Here is a 26,189-nt window from a genome sequence, read left to right as displayed (position 1 = left end):
TTTCGTATAATAATTGTGTTAGGGATATTGTAAAGATATATCAGTAAATACATAATATTATAGTCATATTGATAATAAAAATACATGTAAATATGTGCATTTAGTTCTAACTCGTATATTATGTATTTCATTATTTATCAAACAAAAATATATGACACCCGCGGGACTTGAATCTGTATCTGCTGGATTCCCGCCAGTATGCTTTTCCAATGAATCTACGGGCATCTTAGTTGATTACGACGATTTTAACTAATAGTTGTTGCATAAAAGGCTTATCGAATCGCGTTATATATAATGTTGGCTATCGGTTTTAGTAGAAAATGATTTTTATAGTGTATACATGCATGAGGTATTTTCAAATTATGTTTATTTCAATATATAGAAAGTTACATTCTGAATTCTTGTGTCCCATTGTAGAATAAAAAAATAGTTTACTTAACAAATTAAATTGCCACATTTAAATGGGTCTTCGCCAGCATGTCATGTTATGTAAATTTGTATAACTAGATTTTATACATGCACCGTAAATAAATAGTCTTTCACAAGAATAAATCATTTAATGTGATTTCATGGGACAAGGTGTGATTGAATGAAAAATAACGTTGACAATTTAAGAGGTTTTTCATCGGGATGAGTAATTTTGTCGCTATATTTTCGGTAAATTCAGTGAACTGATGATATACAAGAGGATATTATTGCATTTAACATAACACGTAATTATTTTTCACTAGAATGAATCGTTTTGTGTGACTTCATCCGACTAGATTTTATACACGAGTAACCACATTGATCACATTTAAATGGCTTCTCATCAGAATGAGTCATTTTGTGGTATTTCATGTTTCCAGATGTTATACAGGAGAAATCACATTGATCACATATAAATGGCTTCTCATTTGAATGAGTCATTTTGTGTGATTGCATGTTTCCAGATGTTATACACGAGTAATCACATTGATCACATATAAATGGTTTCTCATTTGAATGAGTCATTTTGTGTGATTTCATGTTTCCAGATGTTATACAAGAGTAATCACATCGATCACATTTAAATGGCTTCTCATTTGAATGAGTCATTTTGTGTGATTTCATGTTTCCAGATGCTATACACGAGTAATCACATTGATCACATTTAAATGGTTTCTCATTTGAATGAGTCATTTTGTGTGATTTCATGTTTCCAGATGTTATACACGAGTAATCACATTGATCACATTTAAATGGCTTCTCATTTAAATGAGTCATTTTGTGTGATGTCATGTTTCCAGATGTAATACAAGAGTAATCACACTGCTGACATTTAAATGGCTTTATACCAGTATGTGTCATTATATGTAATTTCAAATAGCTAGAAGTTTTAGAAGAATAATCACATAGATTACATTTAAATGGTTTTATACTAGAATGAGTCATCTTGTGTGAATTCATATGGTAAGATGTTTTACAAGAATAATCACATTTGTCACATTTAAATGGCATACCAGTATGTGACATTATATGGAATTTCATTTGACAAGATGTTACACATGAGTAATCACATTGATCACATTTAAATAGCTTTATACCAGTATGTATCATTGTATGTCGTTTCATGTTACCAGATTTTATACATGAGTAATCGCATTTATCACATTTAAATGGTTTTATACTAGAATGAGTCATCTTGTGTGATTTCATGTTTCCAGATGTTATACACGAATAATCACATTGCTGACATTTAAATGGCTTTATACCAGTATGTGTCATTAAATGTAATTTCAAATGACTAGATGTTACACATGAGTAATCACATTGATCACATTTAAATAGCTTTATACCAGTATGAGTCATTTTATGTCGTTTCATGTCACCAGATTTTATACATGAGTAATCACATTGATCACATTTAAATGGCTTTTCTCCGGTATGCAGAAATTTAATTTTTTTCGTGTCACTAGAATAATTAGATTCAACGCTTTTAAATGGCGTTTGACAAGAGAAATTGCTTTTACTACGTTTCCATTGTTTTGCATCCATACTAGTGATTTCGTGGAATATATTTTTTTCGAGTATTGATTTAGTAACATTACGTTTAATAGCGCCACGTATTTTTTTTAAACTCTTCTTGTATTCCTCGAGTTCTTTTTTAACATCTCGTTCATCGATTTGTATGATATCATCAATTTTCTCTTCTTCCGACGATTTAAGATTTGCTGCGTTATCCTAAAAAACATGTATAATATAATTTTTAGCACCACACGATCTACACCACGTGACCATCGTCTAAACTTTCATCAGCATGTTAATAATTATCTACTGAAGTTACGCAGATTCCTAGTTGAGGTAAACGATTCGAAAATAATTTTAAAAACTTTGTTTTAAGATTCATGTAGAGAACGTGGATGTCGTTATCCTGTTGGTTGTTCGCTCTATTCCAGGTTTCAATAATTAAATCTCGATTGGAGCTGTACCTATGGTTCACTTATCATAAAAAAAAATCTGATCTGGATGTTCTAAATGATTTTTAAGGGCACTGGAGAGCAGCTCTTTAATTTCACTCTAAGTGACTTCACTACCTAAGTGTGTTTGGCATTTTTCAGAATATCAATTTGAGTTGGCCGTAGTTTACTTTATCGTGAATTAACTACTGTTTTAACTCAACCATTGTCCTATCTCTTAACTAAGTAAAAGAAGGTACCTACAACATTTTGGTAGGTACAGTAGATGAAGATTGCAAAATGAGATAGAAGGTACATTTGCTTGCGCCATTCTCCTTCTATTGAATTATATCACCCATTGGTACTGTTTATGATTGCGCCACGGCTATTTTCCGTTTTATTTTAATCGCGCGTTTAAAGATGGATATGGTGAACAAAAGAATTTCACTTAATCGACCGAAAAACAAATTTGACAGTTGATAACTTGATTCGAATTTAATATGCATCTGTTCGTGTATGTATTCAACCAACTCTGGTATAGTAGTAACCTTTTCGAAATTATCGATTTACCAAATTTATGTTTTTACGAATACTAACAATTTATATTTCTTTTTTAACGATATCCAATTATCGTCTATTCAATTCAAAACTATCCTAAACGCCAATTTTTCGAAATACGTTTTTTTACATTAATCGATTCTCTATTAAATTACCAACATTTCTGTATAAACATAAATGCATAGGGTTATATTGAATTTAAGAAACAATTATTTTTATGCCACTTCTTAAGTATCATAAGTAACATTATTTTCCAATGCTTTGAATTTTTCATAAATTTGAAATTGGTAAAAATTCCCCAAAATTTATTGTAATTTGAAACAGAAAAATGTTTTTTTCTTATTATTTCGATGTTATAGAACTAAATCGAATTAAGTATAGGTTCATAATTTATAAATTTCGCTTTCCTGCACATTTTATGACGTTTAGGATGGTTTAGATTTGAATAGACGTTATGTTCATCGCAACTGTACCTAATATTTGATCTAATTTGATTCATTAGTTACGCTATTTGTGTCCGCCATTATTAGGACCATCACATATTATTTTATACAAATTATAATTATTATTCTACTTATTCTCTGTGATTAATTTTACTGGTCAGTTTTACTAGTATTTTACTGGTACTTGTAGACTAGATACGAGAAAGAAACACAATATATTCATGTTTCTACCTACATTGTAAAGTACGTACACAGTTCAAATAAATGGATTACCTGTTTTAGTGGGCTATATTCGGAATATGAACAACTTGGTTGAGGATCTTTATAATTAATTGTATCTTCAATAAACTCTTTCTTGATGTCCACTCGCTGAAATTCGGGTTCCGATTTTATATTTACCATATCTCTCGTTTGAAGGTTCTAAAAAAACAACATATTATCATTTCATTAAATCAAGCTTACTTTTGATCACTCACTTTTAAATGATTTATAATAATAATTAGTATATTCATCGCGAAAGCATTATTTCCCATTGCAATACGATTTCTTAGGATTACAGGCGCCGAACTAAAAAATGCATGTTTTGATTTAGGCCCAGATTCGATAATGCCGTAATTGTAAATAAAACTTGATGCTGTACATAATATATCCATTTACAAGATATAGTTGAGCAAAGTATGCTTTATTTAATGAATTACATGGCAGTAAAATCTTTATTTGCGTTTATATCAAAACAATGTTATTGTAGACACTGTTATGTTTAAACTCCAAATAATGCTAACCAAATATTATATTATATGTTTCTGTAATTATTATTAATAACCATGTATTTGCTTTTTCGTACAAGGTAGATGTTAGTAATTTTGAGCAATCACAAACATGACAAATTATCGTGTCCTCACCGGGTAGGTATCAAACCCAGAGCTCCCGGATAGAAGACCAGTGCCATACGCACTGCACCACAATTGCCTTGACCAAATGGTTGGAATCTGTCAAATAATATCGGTTTCTGCATTCCGATGAATTGGATGAGCAGATCAACATATGTCTGTCTTCACGCAATCGATAGATACATATTATCATTTACTTATACCTAACCAGTAAACAATAAATAATCCAGTACCTATATCGGCTATTATCAAAATTCCAATAAGAAAAACTGACATATTAGGATAAAAATATTTCAATAATGTCAAAATATTATTATTAACTTTTTGAGCTTTTTTGTATAGAAAAAAACAATACACAAGCCAATTATTTGTAATGCCATAAGGTATCAACATATTGAAATTATTTAAGGATTTGGATACGTTTAATATAGCTAGTCTAGGTACGCGTAATTTTGCAACGCTTACAAAGAAATAAATACGTGTACGAAATTAATGTCAATGTCCGAGAACATAACCAACCCAATTGACACGTTTACGTTGCATTACATGCATGCATGAATCAAAAATGTTCGGAAGCTTCTGTATTTTCACGCGACAGTTGGATTTGTTCGATATTTGCGTCTACGCAGTCGAACGATAGTTGCGAACCTGCCGGCAAAAATACGAACTACGCCGACTTATTTTAGGGACAACCTATTTTTACGACTGTCAAACAGTACCATAAAATGACAACATAGTGTCTTGCTTACTCTTGAAGAATGAGATTGTAGATACATAAGCTTTATAAAACTAACCTTAAAAGCAATGCTGGAATCGTCGGCAATCTCTTGCTTTATATAATTATTGGTCACAGGGTTAATTTGATGGTTTAAGGGCACCTGCCATTCTGCATCAAGTTCGAATTCATCCGGCTCGCGTTTCACGTCCATCTTTTGAATCGAAAGCGTACCTACTTTGGATTATCGCAGGAGTTCAAAAACGTTCAGGTGTCAGCTGATGATATTCTTCTGACAGTTCTGCAATGGGCCACGTCTTGACGCGCTTCACCATAGACAAGAGATGATGATACTATTGCCATATAATATAATATGGCGATCATTAGGTACGCAACAGAGAAATTCAATTTGTAGGTATAAAATTATTATTATATCAGGCAACTGTGCCGGTGACGCCACGTAGGGCTAGGTATACCATGAGTTGCATAGGGTCGGCATATTATTGTATACTGTGTAGGTAGAATGAAGGAGTGAATATATTTATCAATACAACTTTTGGCAGCAGTCGCTTCATTAGAAAGAATTGACATTTTAGTTTTAAAAAAATAATCAAAGCATGAACATCCTGACATCTTAGCTATTGAAGATATTGTAATACACAATATTCCCATTGTAATACATAGGTATTAATAATGGCAGGTTATCACATCACCATAGACTAGGGTTTCGTAGGTCCCGGACAAGTCGTCTCTTTTGGGGTCAATGTCCGTGTCCGCAATCGTTTTTTTTATTTTTATCGAAAAATTACCTAATAATAATATTATGTCCTCGTTTCCGGTTACATGTAAATTGTAAGTAAAACATTTCACCGTAGTACAGTTCACAGTGAGCTTTCTACGGAAATGACCGTATACTGTACAATATGAACATTAATTCATTTTATATACCTAGCTGATTGAAAACCTAACCTGACCTAACAAATAATCCAGTACCTACCTATATCAGCTACGTGGGTATCGGCAGCAGTGGCGCACCCAAGGGAGGGGGCAAGGGGCCCAGGCACCACCCAAAAATGAAAATTATCAGAATGATTTTAAACATTGAAATTGGAAGCCAATCAACTATAAGCTTTGGGCTTAGACAAATAAAAACACGGCAAAAAAAATGATTTGTATTAATTCTCTTGCACCCTTTTTAGAAAAATTAATAAGATTTTAATTTCCAACATAAAAATTTCGAAACATGTCAGGTTTTTTTAGAAACCCAATCCCTAATGGAAATTCTCGGTGTCCACCTGAATTCCGTAGTGGTGTAGGTCATGGCTGAGGAGGGCCGACAAGACATTTGGCCTGGGGCCCGGGCTGCGGGGGGGCTGGCGTGTCAGGTTGACCAGATAAGTGAGATAAACGCACATCATAAATTAGGTTTAATAGTAAAAAAAAAATCGCCTGTGGGGCTATTATACATCATAGCCATGAACATTTTCAATTAATTATATAATTGTGCTATATATTTTTTGAATATTATGTGTCGATACTCGACAGCTCCATTATTAAAGTAGATGTATTAAAAATCGTTAATAATTGACTGTATAAGTACCCTTAATTTGAACTAAAACACAATTTTAACACTGCCTTTGATCTTAGCAGTAGGTAGGGGGTCCGCCAAATATCCTAGCCGAGGGCCCGTTTCAGGATGTGGGGACCACGGTATAGGTCACATAGTGCAATAGACAAAAGACCGATAAACGAGAGATTAGGCTGTGAAGAAAAAAAGAGCCTATGGGACTAATTTACATTCTTTTTCTTGGCCCCCCGCCAATATTAAATCCTGGGTGCGCCACGGACCTACATCGACATGAAACAACTATCGTTAATAGTCAATTCCGGATCAATCAATGCATTAGAATATTTTGCGATGTTGTTTAATAATAATGTCTAACGTCGCCATTTCACTTTCAACGTGATGAGAAGCTGCTCGGTGCGTTCTCTTAATCCTAAAGTCATACGCACATCCAGTATCTGTCGCAAACATCTGTGTTGTGTCACCACTGTGATGTTAGATGTGTGGGTTATGGTGTTGAGGATGATGATGATGATGATGAAGAAGTCGAAGATGTTTTATTTTCAGCGTAACGATCGGTACAATAGTATAAATACAATGACAGTACATATATTATTATCTAGGTACTGAGATAGTTACGAGCTGGTACTTAAATTCGAGTGACAGTTTGATAAATCATTATTCGTTATTTATACAGTCAAAGTAATACATAAACATTATATTCCCCTACATAATTATATTGAACGAATCAGCGGTTTAAATACGAGTAGCTTGTGAATTTTATTTATTACTAGCTGAAGTACCCGGCTTCGCACGGGGTCGCTTCGTGGTTATATTTATCTTAGATATTTGAAAAATAATAAGAGGTAATTATTTCTTTAATATTAAAATATCTGTGTAATACAATATGGCAATATGAAAATAATTATAATAGGAGTAAAGGTCAAACATAAGAACACTAAATTAAAATCGAATCCAAAATATGAAAACGTTATTAATGTTATAAATATGTAGTAAAAAAAATCAAAATTGGATGGAACAAACAAACAACAAACTTTGTATGTTATATAATAATAATTTAGAAACCGCACACAACTGACAAAAGTTTCATCGCAATCGGATGAATGGTATAGGAACGCATACGAATAGTAGAAGAAGATGATTTTCTAATTCAGAAACCTTCGTGGGCATGCGCATGACAACTCAAAAAAGTTTCATTGCAATCGGATTAATGGTATAGGAACGCATACGAATAGAAGAAGAAGAAGATGGTTGTACTAATTCAAAAACCTTCGCGGGCTTGCGCACAACAACTGGTCAAAATTTCATCACAATCGGATGAATGGCATAAGAACGCATACAAATAGAAGAAGAAAAAGATGATTGTAGTAATTCAGAAACCTTTGCGGGCAAGGGCACAACAACTCACCAAAGTTTCATTGCAATCGGATGAATGGTATAGGAACGCATACGAATAGAAGAAGAAGAAGATGGTTGTACTAATTCAGAACTCTTCGCGGGCGTGCTCACAACAACTGGTCAAAATTTCATCGCAATCGGATGAATGGTATAAGAACGCATACAAATAGAAGAAGATAGAATAGAAGAAAAAGAAAATAGTTGTAACAATTCAGAGACCTTTGCGGCGTGAGCACAACAGTTGATCAAAATTTCATTGCAATCGGATGAATGGTATAGGAACGCATACGAATAGAAGATAGAATAGAAGAAGAAGATGGTTGTACCAATTCAGAAACCTTCGCGGGTGTTGGCACAATTACTGACGAAAAATTTGTTGCAATCGGATGAATGGAATAGAAACGCATACGAATAGAAGAATATAGAAAAGAAGAAGAAGAAGATAGTTGTACTAATTCAAAAACCATTGCGGGTGTTACCACAACAACTGACGAAGGTTTCATCGCAATCGGATAAATGGTATAGGGACCATACGAATAAAAGATAGAATAGAAGAAGAAGATGGTTGTACCAATTCAGAAACCTTCGCGGGTGTTGGCACAATTACTGACGAAAAATTTGTTGCAATCGGATGAATGGAATAGAAACGCATACGAATAGAAGAATATAGAAAAGAAGAAGAAGAAGATAGTTGTACTAATTCAAAAACCATTGCGGGTGTTACCACAACAACTGACGAAGGTTTCATCGCAATCGGATAAATGGTATAGGGACCATACGAATAAAAGAAGATAGAATGAAGAAGAAGAAGAAGATGGTTGTACTAATTCAGAAACCTTCGCGGGTGTAGGCACAATTACTAACGAAAATTTTATTGCAATCGGATGAATGGAATAGGAACGCATACGAATAGAAGAATATAGAATAGAAGAAGAAGAAGAAGAAGAAGAAGATGGTTGTACTAATTAAAAAACCATTGCGGGTGTTACCACAACAACTGATGAAGGTTTCATTGCAATCGGATGAATGGTATAGGGACCATACGAATAAAAGAAGATAGAATGAAGAAGAAGAAGAAGAAGAAGATAGTTGTACTAATTCAGAAACCTTTGCGGGTGTTGGCACAATTACTGACGAAAATTTTATTGCAATCGGATGAATGGAATAGGAACGCATACGAATAGAAGAATATAGAATAGAAGAAGAAGAAGAAGAAGATGGTTGTACTAATTCAAAAACCATTGCGGGTGTTACCACAACAACTGATGAAGGTTTCATCGCAATCGGATGAATGGTATAGGGACCATACGAATAAAAGAAAATAGAATGAAGAAGAAGAAGAAGAAGATGATTTTTCTAGTTTAGAAACCTTTATGGGTGTGCATACAACCACTTGCCAAAATTTCATTGCAATCGGATGAATGGTATAGGAACCATACGAATAAAAGAAGATAGAATGAAGAAGAAGAAGAAGATGATGATTTTTCTAATTCAGAAACTTTTATGGGTGTGCATACAACCACTTACCAAAATTTCATTGCAATCGGATGAATGGTATAGGAACCATACGAATAAAAGAAAATATAATGAAGAAGAAGAAGAAGATGATGATTTTTCTAATTCAGAAACCTTTATGGGTATGCATACAACCACTTACCAAAATTTCATTGCAATCGGATGAATGGTATAGGAACGCATACGGGACAGACACACAGACAGACAGACATACAGACAGACAGACATTCATTTTTATATATTAGTATAGCCTATACTCTTCCCGCAAGTGCAAGCAATAAGTTTACAAAGTTTTATCGCAATCGGATGAACGGTATGGCTGCGCATTAAATACGAACAAACAAACACACAAATATTAATTTTTATATATTAGATTACAGTCATAATATAATATGATACTATGGGAAAGGATTATTCGACAAATTTTCCATTGCGATATCGTATTTCATGTCGAAAATCAATCTGTTGATCCAGCTAAACAGCAAACTTGTTTACCGTGATATGAGTCGCTGAGAAATTATTATTGTGGTCGAATAATTTGATAGGTAAATTAAAAATAGATAGGTATTTGATCGCTAATATACTGACAGCCACATCTGTTTTCGAGCCTTCGTAAGGTGCCATGATTTGGTACCTACCGTAAAGAAAGTTTCAATAATATGCTTTTGTGCAACCACCAAAGTAAAATTTAGGTCCATTTACCTGGAACACCCAATGTTAAAACTCCAACTTTTTTTGCGTGCATTTGTTTGTGCATCGTTAGTGCACGTTTGTGCACGATTTTTTTTCAATTGTGCACCTATAATAACCGAAAAATTCCAATTTCAAATTGGGTGTTCCAGCTAAACGTTGGGTCACCCAATGTTGAAATTTCAACTTTTTTCGAGTGCATTCGTTTGTGCATCGTTAGTGCACGTTTGTGCACGCGTTTTTTTCGTTTGTGCACGCACATTAAGGGGGTTATTCGCATTTCAATTTGAGTGACCCAGCTAAATGCTGGATACTTGTGTCACTAAACATGTGTTTAAATAAATTGACTACTTATACGGAGGCTCGGCACAAAATCATCTTAACGCTCATAAAACGAAACAGGAGAAAAACCATTTGCGTGTGATGAATTTTATTTTGAAAGTAAGTAGTACTTACCTAAACAAATATGTCATTTAAAAACTCATAATCGTGATGAGTTTAAATATAAATGTAAACAGATATGTAAGTAGGTACGTTGTTTAAGAACTAATAAACACACACATTCAAAAGAAAACCATTTGCGTGAAACAATTGTCGAAGCTGTCAGAGGCAATAACTTTTTAAAGAACCTACAAAACTTTATTTGATATCGATTCTGAATAGCATAATATGAAGTGACTAACACTTCTCTCCTAACATAACACCTACCAGAACTACAAGCATACGTTGCACCACCTGGAGAAACAAAGAAAAAGAAGAAGCAAATATTATTAGGAAGAGTTAAGTGCCTGCAAGTTAACCCCTTTATATAAAAAAAATATAAATGTCATTCCAATATTATCTTTTGAGGAAAATATCGTTGCATAAAAACATACCTATTGCATTTTTCAAAAGTATGCATACCTAATTGTATTCTAATAACTTAACGGTATTTATTTTTATTACAGATCATTTTAAAAAACAGTAGGTAAGTATAATTATATAATTGACTGCATTTTTCCTTATTAAACTGACATTGATCCATTCAAAATCATAAATAAATAGATAAATGTTAAGAAAGTTGAATGATTTTGTAATTTTGACACTTTTGTGTAATCAGATTGTCAATTTTGAGGTAGTCTATTATAAACCGACATAATTAGTGCACCTTACACCGTTTTGGCTATTTTGAGGAGACTCTTTTGACTGGATGTTCCAAACGGATGCGGTCGTTTTTGTTCAGGACATTTTGACGGGGTACTTAGTGAAAATGGAAAAATGCGAATTTTTCACGTAATTTAAATGGAAAAACAATAAAAACTTCATGAAAAATCATGTAATTAAATTACTCAAAGGTGTGCATTTAAAAAATGTGGAAAAAAAATGTTTGGTTTTAAAACTTGACGGCCACTCAAAATCTAATTACTAGCTTAATATAAGAGATAAATTTTTTTTAAATCGTGCTAAAAGTTAACATAAATTAACTTAATCGGATGCCCTAAACAAAAAAATTTTAAGGCAAATTTAATGGTTCAAGTATCAAGTCCCTAAAATTTAAAAAATAATATCTCTCACGATATAATCGATAAAACAAAAAAAGCACGTGCACAAACGTAAGCCAATAATAGACAAATTGATGACTTAATAAAAAGTTAAAAAAGTTTGTTGGGTGGTTCTACTTAACGATCATTAAATATTTCATATAGAATAACTCACGCACTATATGAGAAAAAAAATAAAAACGTATGCAGAATTGCGCACTAGCTAGGCAACAAGAGATTTAACTACAAAATATTTTTTTAAACCCACCCAGTCAGGTTTTGCATACAAACTTTAAAATTGAATAACGCGCTGAATATAAGTGAAAAAGCAAAACAAAATCGTGCACTAACGTTCACTACCAAGGCACAAGTGTTTACAATTTAAATTTAAGGAAAAACACATGTTTTGTGACACAAGTATCCAGCATTTAGCTGGGTCACCCAAATTGAAATGCGAATAACCCCCTTAATGTGCGTGCACAAACGAAAAAAACGCGTGCACAAACGTGCACTAACGATGCACAAACGAATGCACTCGAAAAAAGTTGAAATTTCAACATTGGGTGACCCAACGTTTAGCTGGAACACCCAATTTGAAATTGGAATTTTTCGGTTATTATAGGTGCACAAACGAAAAAAAATCGTGCACAAACGTGCACTAACGATGCACAAACAAATGCACGCAAAAAAAGTTAGAGTTTTAACATTGGGTGTTCCAGGTAAATGGACCTGTAAAATTTAGCTATCATGTCCGAAACGCATTAAAACAAGATATTGTCTTATGTAGTACTATCGCAGTACCCTATTCCGAAATAAAATGATTATCATCGAATTCGACGAGATTTTCCCAATTTCGGGCACCTTTTTTTAGTCTCGCCAAACTTTCTTTTGTTATTAATTAATTACCTATACTTACTTAGTAATTTGCATGAGAATTCTGATGACATAAATATAATTTTTGTTGAAATACTATATTCCTTGGACTGCGAACTTAAAAGGTGGCAACACTGATATTTAGCAGTGACACTCGACGTTAAGCCATTGACAGCCGATATTGTTGTTAAATTAATACCGAAGAAAATGGAGGTAAAAACCGAAATTAAGGATGAAATATTGCCTGACGATACGGCGGAGGTGATCGGACACCGTGCATACCAATGGATTGACAAAAAACACTTCAAGAGCAACGATCAATTTGACGTGTCAGTCAAACAGGAATATACAAATTGACGATGACTTTAACTCAGTAACTGGACGCTGTTGGAAAAATGACAACATTTCTGACGAAACGTATTCCAGTTATATAACGACATTTACGTTTGATTATATACTAGTCGCCCATTGATCGGAAATGTATTCACATTCAGCCAATCGTATGCTATATAAATGTCATAATTTCTACTGATAATAACATTGCCCAAAAATAGATCGAACACGATATCGATTTTATTTTATTACGAAATAACCAGAGCTTATTACATATTATAATCCTTCACCTACTCATGAATTCTTGTGGGTATGTTTATTTTTGCAAAAAATAACATGAAATGAAGATAATCTTATATTTATCTTTCTATTTATTTACTATATAAGTATGTACTAAATACGTACATACTTAATTAAGAGCAAAAATTCTAATTTATCATTAACATTTGGTATACGTAGTCAATACTTACAACATCTAATCATTCGATTTTTATTACAACTTTATCCGATATCATATTTTAGTTATTTAAAGTATTTTCATAAGTTGTTTCTTCTCCGAGGGTGACTCGCTCACTCACATGGATTTATTTATTAAAGATACTTCTTCCTTTATCTCATAGCGCTCTGACTCTTTTTCTCGCGCGTATTCAAAATATTTCGTACGCCAAAAATGATCATAATATAATGCAAAGAAGATTACAGTTATAAATTAGCTTTAGTTTACAGCATTTAGCTTATGATATCGCATAAGTTGTTCAAATAAAATTGTTTATTTTTAACCTTAAATTCTAAACTTTTCAAGTACTTAAATTTTTCGTAAACATACCATTTGGTCTGCCTGAAAAAATCATCTATAGTTCACTTTGAGTGGCTGTAAGTCACTCAGACCGAACTATGTGACTTATCACATGTTTATTTTAGCTTTGTCTCGAGGTAGGCCATGTAATTTGACGTAGAATCGACATCAACATTCGGACCAAAACAGTTGTGACGTCATAAAATCGTCGCAAAAATGCCAGCTGATGGCACGCATTTTGTGGCCGTGTCAGTAACTTATATAGGCATCACGAAATTTTACTTCAAAAAAAGCCGATACAATATGATACTTAGAGCCCAATGCACAATTCGTACTTTATTAATGTACTTTTCCTTAAGGGCCCACATGCTCAGCGTGGGTTAAAATAGAGCTTTTATGGAATTTTCAGAGCATAACCCTGGACATTCCTTAAATGTTGTAGATAATCTATTTATATTATTTGGAAGCCTTATTGTCCTTTATATTTATTTTAAACATTTGATGACTGCATAAAGTATTTTTATTACATAAAATAGTATTCTTTTAAACCTCTCGCTCTAAAGTTTTAGAATATAGTCATATTTCAGTAGGTCCATGTGAAGTGGTGATTTTTTAGATTTATTAATCTTTAAACGCATTTACAAAACCATAAGTAAAATTAAAGTTAACATTATATAGTGACATATTTATGGTAAAAAAATATATTTTACAATCTTTTTGATCCCAAATTTGACAAGAATAAAGCATTTTATTATTAAAAAATGGGCACGATTAAGACATTTGAAGATAATTCTAAAGATACTGATTATAAGCTATGTCTTCGACCACACAAGAATATTACACAAGCATTTTTTAGAGTCTACCAATTTGTATATTTTTTTTAAAACACACATCGCACTGATGTGGTTTTTCATTAGTATGTGTCTTTTTTATATGTCGATTGATGACACCAATTACTAGGATTATTTTGAACCACAATATGCATTGATTTGGGTTTTCACCAGTATCGGCCGGGTTCTTACCTCGCTTGAAGATTTTATTTGAGCGAATATTGCATTCATATAGCTTTTCACCAGTATGCGTTTTGTATGACTTGAGAAACTGAGACTTCATACATGAAAACTAATGACTATTTAGATCAATGATACTCAACCTTATTTTTCTTCGGGCCAAATACATATATTTGTAAAGTAACGCGGGCCGCATCACTACTGGTGTGACGAAAAAAAATCATGAAAACTCCCCTTTTTTACAAAACATTTTTGAGATTTTAAAAATTATGCGTTTTTTTTTAATTAATCTTGTGCAATAGCAACACTCTGATACCAGATCTGATGTGGACCATAATGATAATCTTCTTCGGGTGTCACTATCTGTGCGTCAAAGTCGAAACGAATCTCAAGATATACGAAATTCCTGATAATAAATGTGTTTCGGGCCGCACATAAAATCTTAAAGAGCCGCATACAGCCCGCAGGTTGAATATCGCTGATTTAGATGATTTACAGATTCAAACACTCCATAACCGCGGGTTTCAATCCTTCCATATTGTATTCCCACATGATCTTATTTTAAAATAAACTAGATGCAATAAAAAATGCAACATTTTATCAACCTAATAAAAATATTTATTACTCAAATTCTTGTTCATTTTTACATCATAAAAACTACAATATATATCTCAAAAAATAACCGATTGGTTCAACGGAAAGTAATGATGTGCACATTGATGATATAGTTATTGATAATTAGCTAAAAGCTGCCTAAAGTTACTACCTATGCAGGGCTGAAAAGGTTTTCTGACTTGAACAAAAGATGGGTGTACAATAATTAAAAAAAATCAAAACGTATTCTCCTACAATCGTGAGTCCCAGACATTTCTTAGACACTGCTAGTTACTTATGTTACAAAAAAGTTTTGCTTGTTTTTAAAACTTAAGCATTATATTAATTAAAAAATATATTTAATATGTAACCAAATTTCAAAATTGTAAAAAAAAAACTAATGTAAAGTACAAACAACAATATGAAATGTTATTTTCCTCATGCTTAAGTATCGTAACTGCCGTGAAGTGCAGACACTTCAACCCATCACAATCCTCTGCTTCTCTCATTGCAGAGTAAAGGTTTCCCGGTGTAAGATTCTTCAATTAGTCGTTTTAACGTGCAGGTATCCTTGTCTTGGTTTTTCACCAGTGTGTGTCATTTTATGACTTTCGAAATCAGCATTTTGTTAGATTTTTTTTAAAACTCACATCGCATTGATGTGGTTTTTAACCAGTATGAGTCATTTTATGTGTTTTAAATGTACCAATTCGCAAGCACTTTTTAAAACACACTTTACATACATACATAAGATTGATATCGTTTGTCACTAGTGCAGTGGTTCTTGACCGTGTTGTAGGTACTGACCCCCACCAGTTTCATATGCGCATTCACCGAACCCTTCTTAATTGGAAAAATAAAATATGATTTTTTTTAAATTCAAAACATAGGTATATATTTTACAGATGGTGCACAAAATGAACCGTGCATCAACATCACTGTGTTCAAAGAACAAAACCATTAAAACATGATTTTCACACAAAAACATAATAATGAATATTTACTGTAAATCAGTTTGACTTCTGCTGTTGTCTTTCAGAGACAAGAAATGCGCGACTTCACCTTGGCACAGTGGCGCACCCAGGATTTATTATTGGGGAGGGGCCCAAGGAGGAGAATGTAAATTAGTCCCATAGGCTCTTTTCTTCTTCATATAAATATTTTTACGTATTTTCACAATACACAGCGATATATTTGTACAGTTTCTCCTAGTTTTTATTAAATTGGAGGCATAGTGGCGGTAACCGTTGAGCGTGTCATCAGCGACTGGCGGATTGGAAGTGAACAGCGACCATGCTGGACATGTGTATCTAGTATGCTAAAAGATTACTTAAATAATATCGGCTGTGCTACCCGCTTGGTCTAGAGCAGTGTTTCCCAAAGTGTGGTACGCGTACCCCCTGGGGTACGCAAAGAGTTTGGTGGGGGCATGCGCTGCACCGGGTTATGGCTACGCCTGGTGCAACAAGCATTAATACAATATCCATGCTAGAAGGTTTATCGCATGCGGAAGAAGAGCAATTGTTGGAATTATTAGTCTCAGACGGATTCTTGCAAAATAAATATAAGGAGTGTACTTAAACATCATTTAGGTTGCAAGTGCAACATGTGTATCCAGTTTTAACAGAGAAATTCCTGAAATACATCTTGCCTTTTCCAACTTCATATCTATGTGAAGTTGCTTTTTCAGCATTTGTAGACATTACGTAAAAAAAGGAACAGCCTTTTGGGTGTGGAACCGCACCTAAGATTAAAATTAATAACCAATGAATGTTTTTTTTTATAATATAACTTTTATTTATATTTTATTATGAATGAATTTTATTTTTCGTTTATTATTATTTTGTTTATGTACTACAAAAGGAATATATAAATATATTTTGATTGTTATTAAAGTACTTATATGCATTTTTCTTTGACGAGGAGTACTCAGTGTTACGAAAATTATAGAAGGGGTACACAGATGTCGAAAGTTTGGGGAACACTGGTCTAGAAAGCTACAATATTTATGCCGAATTCCACCGAAAAAAATGTTCTTTTGATTTACACCACCACCGTAGTGGGTGTGGTGTAGTCGTTGTTTTCGCCGAATGTTTATCGTAGATTTTTGGTTTTTCAATATTGAGGTTCCAACATATACATCGAAAATGGACAAAAAAGTATTATTGCATTTAAAATTTACACAACCTACTCAATACAACACCGCCTAATATCTCGTTTATCGGTCTTTTGTCTATTGCACTCGGTGTACCTACACCATGACCCCCACATCCTGAAACGGGCCCTCAGGCTAGGGCAGTGGTCGGCAAACTGCGGCTCTTTGACCCCTTGAGTGCGGCTCTGCCACAGATGCTCTCTGCCATATTTGACATGGCTACAAAGAAGAAGCAAAGAAAATCGAAGAGGATAACCGTAAATGTAATGTTGAATAGACCGAGACTTCGCGTTTATTCAAAACTTAAATGGCTTACCGACCTGTATTTATGTGTCGGGAAAAATTGGCGCATTGAAATTTAGAAATATACAACTAAAAACTCGTAATTTTGCGCTAAATCTTCTGTCGATGATGCAAGGAAGAAAGCAGCTGAGGAGAAGAGTCAATAAAAAATAAGTTCTGTATTTAATTAGGTACTGAATAAAATCTGTCAACAAGTTAATATTGCAAGTTTTGTGGTTAGTAAAAAGATTTCCAAGAGAGGAAATCAAGAGTAAATTAAGAAATCGATTTATTGATGAGAACCTGGAATCGTGCTTAAAATTAAATCAACAACATATGAACCTGACTTACCCAAACTTTACAAGGAGATGCAAGGCCATTATTCACATTGAGTTTGTCAGTCATTGTCATGATTCAATTCTATGGATACCCGACTTACAATTTAATTTTTATTAATAAATAAGATCATTATTACGTATGATATTTAGTTTTATTCAGTGTACATACCTATAATTAAATTAGGACTTAATACTTTAACTAAAGTTTATTAAGTAAATTAGCAGTGTACCTACTTACTACCTACGTATATAATTTAAGTTTAAGAAATTTGGCTCTCGAAAGAAATCTCAATCGTTGTACTGTTGATATTTGGCTCTATTGACTAATGAGTTTGCCGACCACTGGCCTAGGGTATTTGACGGGCCCCCTATGCGCCGCTTAGATTAAAGGCAGTGTGAAATACTACATTAACGTTTTTCAAATTGTGTTTTAGGTCAAATTGAGGGTACTTATACAGTGAATTATTGGCGATTTTCAATACATCTACTTTAATAATGGAGCTGTCGAGTATCGACACATAATAATCATAAAATAAAATGGACAATTATATAAATTAAAATGTTCATCGTCATGAAGTATAATAGCGCCGCAGGCGACTTTTTTACTATTAAAGCTAATTTATGATGTGTGTTTATCTCACTTATCTGGTCAACCCGACACGCCAGGCCCCCCACAGCCCGGGCCCCCAGGTTAGAGCCCTGTCAACCCTCCCCAGCCATCACCTATACCACTCCAGAATTCGGATGGACACCGAGAATTTCATTAGGGAACGGGTTTCTAAAAAAACCTGACATTAGTGTTCCGAAATTTTTGTGTTAAAAATTAAAATCTAAGAAATTTTACTAAAAAGGGTGCTGGAGAATTACAAATCATTTTTTGCCGTGTTGTTTGTCTAAGCCCAATGTATAGTTTATTGGCTTTCGATTTCAATGTGTAAAAACATTCTGATGATTTTCATATTTTGGGGGGGGGCAAGGCCCCCTGGCCCCCCCCCCTGGGTGCGCTAATGCCTTGGCAAGTGCCACTCTCATGTCATTTTCGCAATAAAGTCTGTTCCTTTTCTTCGTTTTTATGTCCAGCATCCTCGAAAAGGATTGTTCGCAAAGATATGTTGTAACAAACGTGTTGACTAGGGTATTAGGTGCTAGACTAGAATTGCTCAACTTGGCATTGCAAATCATGCAGTTAGGACGCTGACTCCCATCACGTTCCGTTATAGATGTGAATCAATATTGTACATATTCGTCCCACCACCCTCTCTTTTTGCTCGACATAGTTAATATGAAGGGATTAAAATATGAAGAAAGAAATCACACGACGCACCATCATTACAGTCACAAGTCGACTACTGAGCGCACCAAATTCCCTGCAGCACAGATAGGCCACCGAAGCACAGATAGGCTCCGCCGAACCCCTGAGACTGACTCACCGAACCAGGTTAAGAACCACTGCACTAGTGTATCTTTTTATGTGCTTTAAGTGTACTAATATGCAGAAATCCTGTTAAACACACATCGCATTCATATGGTTGTTCATCAGTGTGCGATATTTTATGTATTTTAAGATTACTCAATCGAATGAACTTTTTAAAACACACATCACACTCATGTGTTTTTTCACCAGTGTGTGTAATTTTATGTCTTTTGAGATGACCGATTTGTCGGAATTTTTTAAAGCATACATCGCATTGATATGGTTTTTCACCAGTATGTGTCATTTTATGTGCTTTAAGTGTACCAATTTGCAGAAATCTTTTTAAACACACATCACATTGATATGGTTTTTTACCAGTGTGCGTCATTTTATGTATTTTAAGATTACTCATTCCCAGGAACTTTTTAAAACATACATCACATTGATGTCGTTTTTCACCGGTATGTGTCATTTTATGTGTTCTAAGTGTACTAATAAGCGGATATTTTTTAAAACACACATTGCATTGGTGTGGCCTTTCACCAGTATGTGTCACTTTATGTAATTTTAAATTACAAATCTGCGAGAACTTTTTAAGACATATATCACATTGATGTGATTTTTCAGCAGTATGCGTCTTGTATGGTTTAAGATGTTGAGACTTTGTACATATAATGTAGTGACTATTTAGATGATCTACAGATTCAAAGACTTCATAACAATTATTGCAAATAAAATTACGTGGAAAATATGCAAGTCTTCTTAACTTAATTCGAACCACCTTTGGGAGGTTTTTCTGAACTTCTTGTTTCACGTTCTGTTCATTTATAGTTATGTCTGGATTCTCAATTTTATTTTTTGCATGTTTTTTTTTCTTGTTGATCAGGTTATTGTCAAATGTATCTTTCCTAATGATGTCTAGTGGTTCACTGGGACGTACTGTGATACATTGCTGGGTAGAAATCTACAAAAAGAATAGAGTTGGTATGTTTCAATTCAACTTAATAATATAGTATAACTAGTATAACTTAATAATATAATATAGTAGGTATATAGAAATAATAAAAATATGATTGTGTTTCTTAATACTAAATAGCATAGACGAAGGCTCCATAGTAGGCGATTATTTAAAGCCTACCTTCTAAGAAAAATAGATCTTCAAGTAAACAATTTAATTTAAAAAACAAATTAACACACAGAAAAATCAATCCAATTCAGAGTCATCTATCGTCAAAATTTTGAAGTTTTATTTTATTTAATAAGGTTTCTAACCATAAACCAATACTAGCGCCGCCTGGATTCCAACTATATTATGAATTAATGTAACCCCTTTTCCAGATCTGTTTTGTATGACTTCAGTATCATGGCGCCAACCACTGTCTGGCTTTTTGTTCCGAATTCATAAGCTGTTTAGTATGCGCTTAGATCTCTAGGGAACATTTATTGAAAATAATTATTAATAAGATAATTTAAAAAATAATTTCTATGGGATTCAATCCAATATAAATATTGATTGTTAAAAATATAAAATAATTTATCTCGCGATTTTTATTTATCAGTTATTTATACCAAAGTCTGTGTTTTAAATATAGAAGTACTTTAAAATGTCTAGTTTTACGGGTTAAATTATAAATTGTTATGAAACATATTATACATAACAACGGATATTTTCAAAGATGATAGGTAAAATATTTTGAGCGTAGGTATGTTACGTTTATAAATGTTTAGGAAAATACATAATTAAACTAATTGCTTATTCATAAACTCATTATATCAAACTTATTGATCTTTTGAAATTTCATCGATTTAGTGTACCTATTCATCAGTAGTAAAATTGGGTTATCTTCTTACTTCCCGTAAATATATCTGACAAGCGTGGTAACTCCACAGCCTACCTCTTTCCAAAAGTCACCCTTCGCCACGGCTAAATAGATATTTTATGAATTTACTTAAATAAAGGATGTTTTGCAACCAACGTCGAGCGATTTGACATGGTATTCGTGATACACTAGCAGTGCTCGAAAAAGACGACCCAAAAATGTGCAGAATGGGGTGTTTAAGAATAGCTGCGGTGTCATATGCCCGTAATTACTTTGAAATGTTAATTCCATGTATTGAACTTTCGAATAAAACAAATGATTAAAAGTTAAGTTAAGTTATTTTTTATAATTTATAGTTCTATCCAGCTTAAAGAAACAACTTTTATGATTGAACGTACCTGTGGATCAGAGCATTGAAGTTGAGGATTCTCATCATTGAATTGGCTGATTGTGCTGTCAACAAATTCTTCTTTGATGAAGACGCCCTCATTGTCATTCTCAGACTTTATTTGGATCGAACTGTTTTCACGCTTCTGAAAATAACAACATTATTAATAATATGTAACGGAATCACCATTATGATTAGCCAGAGACAATTCAGTGCCAGAGAAGCTCTTCAACAGCTATTTTGTCTGCTATCGGTGGCTGCCAATGTATAACTTCTTTTGGCAAATGATTTTATACTTATCAAGCGACATTTAGGTCTAATGCCATTTAATCAGTTTAGTTGTAACATATCGCCTCATTTTGTGTGCCTTCAAAAACAAGTTTTTTCAGACTTATCTAACCTGCAGATTCTCATGTGTTGTTGAAGCTTGGAGTATGTTTTTGTTGTCTATTTTATTTCACTTTTCACCCACATTTATTTCTGTAATCTGATGCTGCAAACACGGTACTAATAATAACTAATTGCTCTTATAATGCTCTCTTAAGCGTGACGTCAGTTAGTAATTCAAGTAATACCTAGTTCGATTTAAAATACAAAAGCCGATCGCCAATAGTAGCTCAATTTAGAAAACGCATCAGAGAGTATTATAAGAGCCATTAGTTAAAATTTGTCGTAATGAAGTATGGTACCTTTAGCATTTACTTAGGTCTGAGACTGCGAATGGTACGTTGTTATGTTCTCTCAATTTTTTTCTATGGTATGGAAGTATGGACGCTAAACCAAGAGATGTCACGGAGACTTGAAGCTTTCGAGATGTGGCTGTATAGGCGCATCCCCAAAATTTCTTGGACTGACCGGGTGACAAATGTTGAAGAAGGACCGAGAAGTTCTACGTAGTATCAAAACCAGGAAACTACAGTATTCGGCCACATTATGAGAGGACAAAAATACGGCATTCCCCAAATTGTCATTCAAGGAAAGATCAATGGGAAGCGTAGCAGGGGACGGCGCCGCATTTCGTGGCGTAAAAACCTCCGTGATTGGTACGAGTGCAGCTCCACTGAACTGTTCCGGGTAGCAGACGACAAAGATAAGATTTCCTTGATGGTGGCCGACCTCCGAAGGGATGGCACAATAAGAAGAAGACCTTTAGCATAGTGATCTTCTTACGTGGGCGCAAAACCCGAGAGTCCAGGTTCGAATTCTGCGGGGTGTCTTACTTTTTTCAAATAGATTTTTGCTATTGGTTTTAATACATTTTCTCAGGAATGTTTTAAAGGTTAAAATTATGTACCTATCTTCAATATTTTTATTTTGCTTAGAAAAAATACTTTGTCAAAGGTATGCTAGGTTGTACCTTGAGACGCTATTCTAGTTTTCCCTTGGGACATGACCTGTAAAGGACTCATTTTGTATTCCCCAATGTCGACGACATTATCGTTGGTCGCAGTGGTATAGTCAGTGAAAGTATTGCCAACTCCAAGAATATAGCGCGGGTTTCATTCCTTCTATATTGTATTCCCACTTGGTCTTATTTTAAAATAAACTAGATGCAATAAAAATTTTAACATATTATCTAAGAAATAAAAAATATTTAGTACTTAAGTTCTTGTTCATTTTCCCATAATAAAAACTACAATACTCATATATACCACCATGTCCCAAGGTAGAACCATCATTGTCCCAAAAAATAATCAACTGGTTCAACGGTGAGTACCTAGTGATGTACGCATTGATGATAGCATACACGATTGTTATCTAAAAGCTACCTGCAAGTACTGCCGATGCAGGGTTAAAAGGTTTTCTACTCAAACAAAATATGGCTGTAGAATAATGCAAGAATGTCCCAAGGTAAAACCATTTCGCCTTCTATTTAAGAGGTTCGGCGACAGGCTGTTGTATTTTTAATACTAATTTTGATTTAAATATTATTATTTCTTTAAATATGTATAGGTTAAGATTAAGTAGGTATACCAACCAACATGTTTAGAAAGTTTTCTAAAGATAAGTCATTTTTAGTGAATAAAAAATACGCTTACCTAAATATACATCGCTATTTCCGAACTGACCTGTCACCTGAGACTGAACCGATAATCTAAATTTTAAATACATCGTTATTTCAAAACTGAATTGACCAAAACTGAAACGGTGACTGAACGGACAGCTGAACTGACGTCTAAAAGGACCTGTATAATTCAAGGAGTATTGACTGAACTCTTGGAATTACTCATGTTAATTATAAATCGCACAATATAATTCGTATAAGAGAATATAATATATCAGAATCAGCAATGGCTTCATATTCCAATGCCGTACGGGGTCGCCGGGTTCATTTCGCGGTGATTTCACAATATATACATGCGTTTATCACAATTTTGAGTGATTCTGCGGTGTATTATGCCACTGTAATTGAACCCGTCCAGCACCATCGTTAGATTAATACTATTTACTTGAGTCAGCAACAGTGTTGCCATGTCTACTGAAATTTCAGTAGGTCTACTGATAATTTTTGCCAATATATTGAATTTTATATATTTTTTCGAAATTTATGAAATCTACTGATATTTGTGTTTTTCCATAATTGTAAGTAAACTGATGATTAGTTTAAAAATAAACGTGAAATGATTTACGCATGCCCTTTTTTAATGTGTGACACTTCTACATTGACAAAAAAAACATTGTAACTACCCAAGAGCGCCATTTTACACACTAACATAATCATTGTTTATAAAAAATGAATATTATTAGTTATTGTTATTCTTATTAGTCTTAAATTATAACTAATATACTACATTTTCCAAAATCTAGTAATATTTTATGGAATCTACTGAAGTATTTGTAAAAATCAACTGAAATTTTAAATTTTGACTTGGCAACACTGGTCGGCAATGACTCTTCCCATGCCAATGTTGGTAGATTTCGACAAATTAGGTACCCATCTACCTATTCTCTTAGGCCAGATACTCTCATATGGACCAGATAATCTCATATGAACAGACAAAAATATTGTCAACCGATTTTACAAAATAGGACCTATAAAATGTTTATAGCGGAAAATGAGGACATTATTCGATGCAACCAGACTTAGGATCTAGTTTCATTGAAATCGTCGTGGCAGCTGTTTGAGTGGAAGTCAGATCCTTGTTTTCTATTGATGATGTCAAATGTTCTCAAACTCAGACACCCATGCATTCAAAAGTATGACAAACACAAAAACTAACCTCAAAACTGCAATTGACGTCTTAGGATCTAGTTTCATTGAAATCGTCGTGGCAGCTGTTTGAGTGGAAGTCAGATCCTTGTTTTCTATTGATGATGTCAAATGTTCTCAAACTCAGACACCCATGCATTCAAAAGAATGACAAACAAAAAAACTAACCTCAAAACTGCAATTGACGTCTTCGGGATTTTCGTGCTTGATAAAAGTATGTCTCACTTCGCCTGCTGAAGGCTTTGATGGATGATTAAACCATACCAGAGCTGGGATCCCGTCTGTGCTAAATTCGCCGTGACATGGTTCGCGTTGTATGTCCATTGAACGGTTAGTCGGGCGATCAAACCAAATGAGACTAGGCATCTTCCTTTCCTCCTCTTCAACCGGTTCGCGCTTTATATCCATTTATTTTACGTTTTTTAAACTAGGCAAAGTATTATGTAGGCACCTTGGCGTAAGCACACGAGATCAGCTGTCATAGAGATAGGTATATTTTTACTCATATACCATAGACTAAATCACTAAGACAACACCAATATTCATTTTTCAATGCATGCGATCCATCGACACTAAAAAGTGACGGATTTATCGTCGTTCTGATATTAATGAATGGACGTTTAACATAATGACTTTTTGATAGATCTAAATAGTGATCAAACATATCGTGCTGTCGTTGTGATATCCTCTATAGTGTGTTATTTGAATATAGGTATATATTATGACATACAAAATATATAAAGTATTTAATGGACACAAATAATATTTTGAAGGTAGATACCTACCTACCTAACTATAATATTGTAATTTATCTTTCACGCAAGATTTTAAAGTGTTAATATTCTCGTATTTTAATATTATTGGCGAAGTAATCATCAATAAACGCAGAAAATTGCTCACACAGAGACTTATTCTGCAAACAGAAAATAATTAATATTCAGATATAGGTAGGTACTTACCTAAATTTATCAATTTTTAAACTCTTAACCAGGGCTTCTAACAAGAACTAAACCGAAAACCGCCCTGCTTTTAACTAGGTAGTTCTTCTTCTTCTTCTTCTTATTCTTTGGCCATATCCGCCCCTTAGCTGGAGTATATGGCCACCACCCGGCGCCTCCAAGAATCCCTGTCGCTGGCCAGTCTTCTTGCTTCGTTCCAGGTCAAACCAGCATCCCGTAGCTCCGCCGTATACTCTCTCTAGATTGTATTTAGCGGCCTTTCAGGTCACCGGATTCCGGTCGGCT

General features: G+C 33.9%; 2 long non-coding RNA genes across 2 annotated transcripts; both read right to left on the bottom strand.

Moving 5' to 3' along the window:
- Positions 1-540: 540 nt before the first annotated feature.
- On the bottom strand, positions 541-5,366 carry LOC147076971 (uncharacterized). The gene is made up of 3 exons (XR_015069749.1): positions 5,103-5,366; positions 3,692-3,838; positions 541-2,202 (listed from the first exon to the last, which is right to left on the bottom strand). It is a non-coding gene; the product is annotated as an uncharacterized LOC147076971 (long non-coding RNA).
- A 7,393-nt stretch (positions 5,367-12,759) lies between these two features.
- LOC147076970 (uncharacterized) lies at positions 12,760-25,496 on the bottom strand. The gene is made up of 4 exons (XR_015069747.1): positions 25,114-25,496; positions 21,745-21,879; positions 19,124-20,490; positions 12,760-16,399 (listed from the first exon to the last, which is right to left on the bottom strand). It is a non-coding gene; the product is annotated as an uncharacterized LOC147076970 (long non-coding RNA).
- Between the last annotated feature and the right edge of the window lie 693 nt (positions 25,497-26,189).

Source organism: Rhyacophila brunnea, unplaced genomic scaffold (genome assembly GCF_057557595.1).
Source record: "Rhyacophila brunnea isolate RB1 unplaced genomic scaffold, BYU_Rbru_1.0 scaffold_13, whole genome shotgun sequence".
Classification (NCBI taxonomy): Eukaryota; Metazoa; Arthropoda; class Insecta; order Trichoptera; family Rhyacophilidae; genus Rhyacophila; species Rhyacophila brunnea.
The sequence above is the reverse complement of the archived record's forward strand: the minus strand, read 5'-3'. Positions and strand labels throughout refer to the sequence as shown.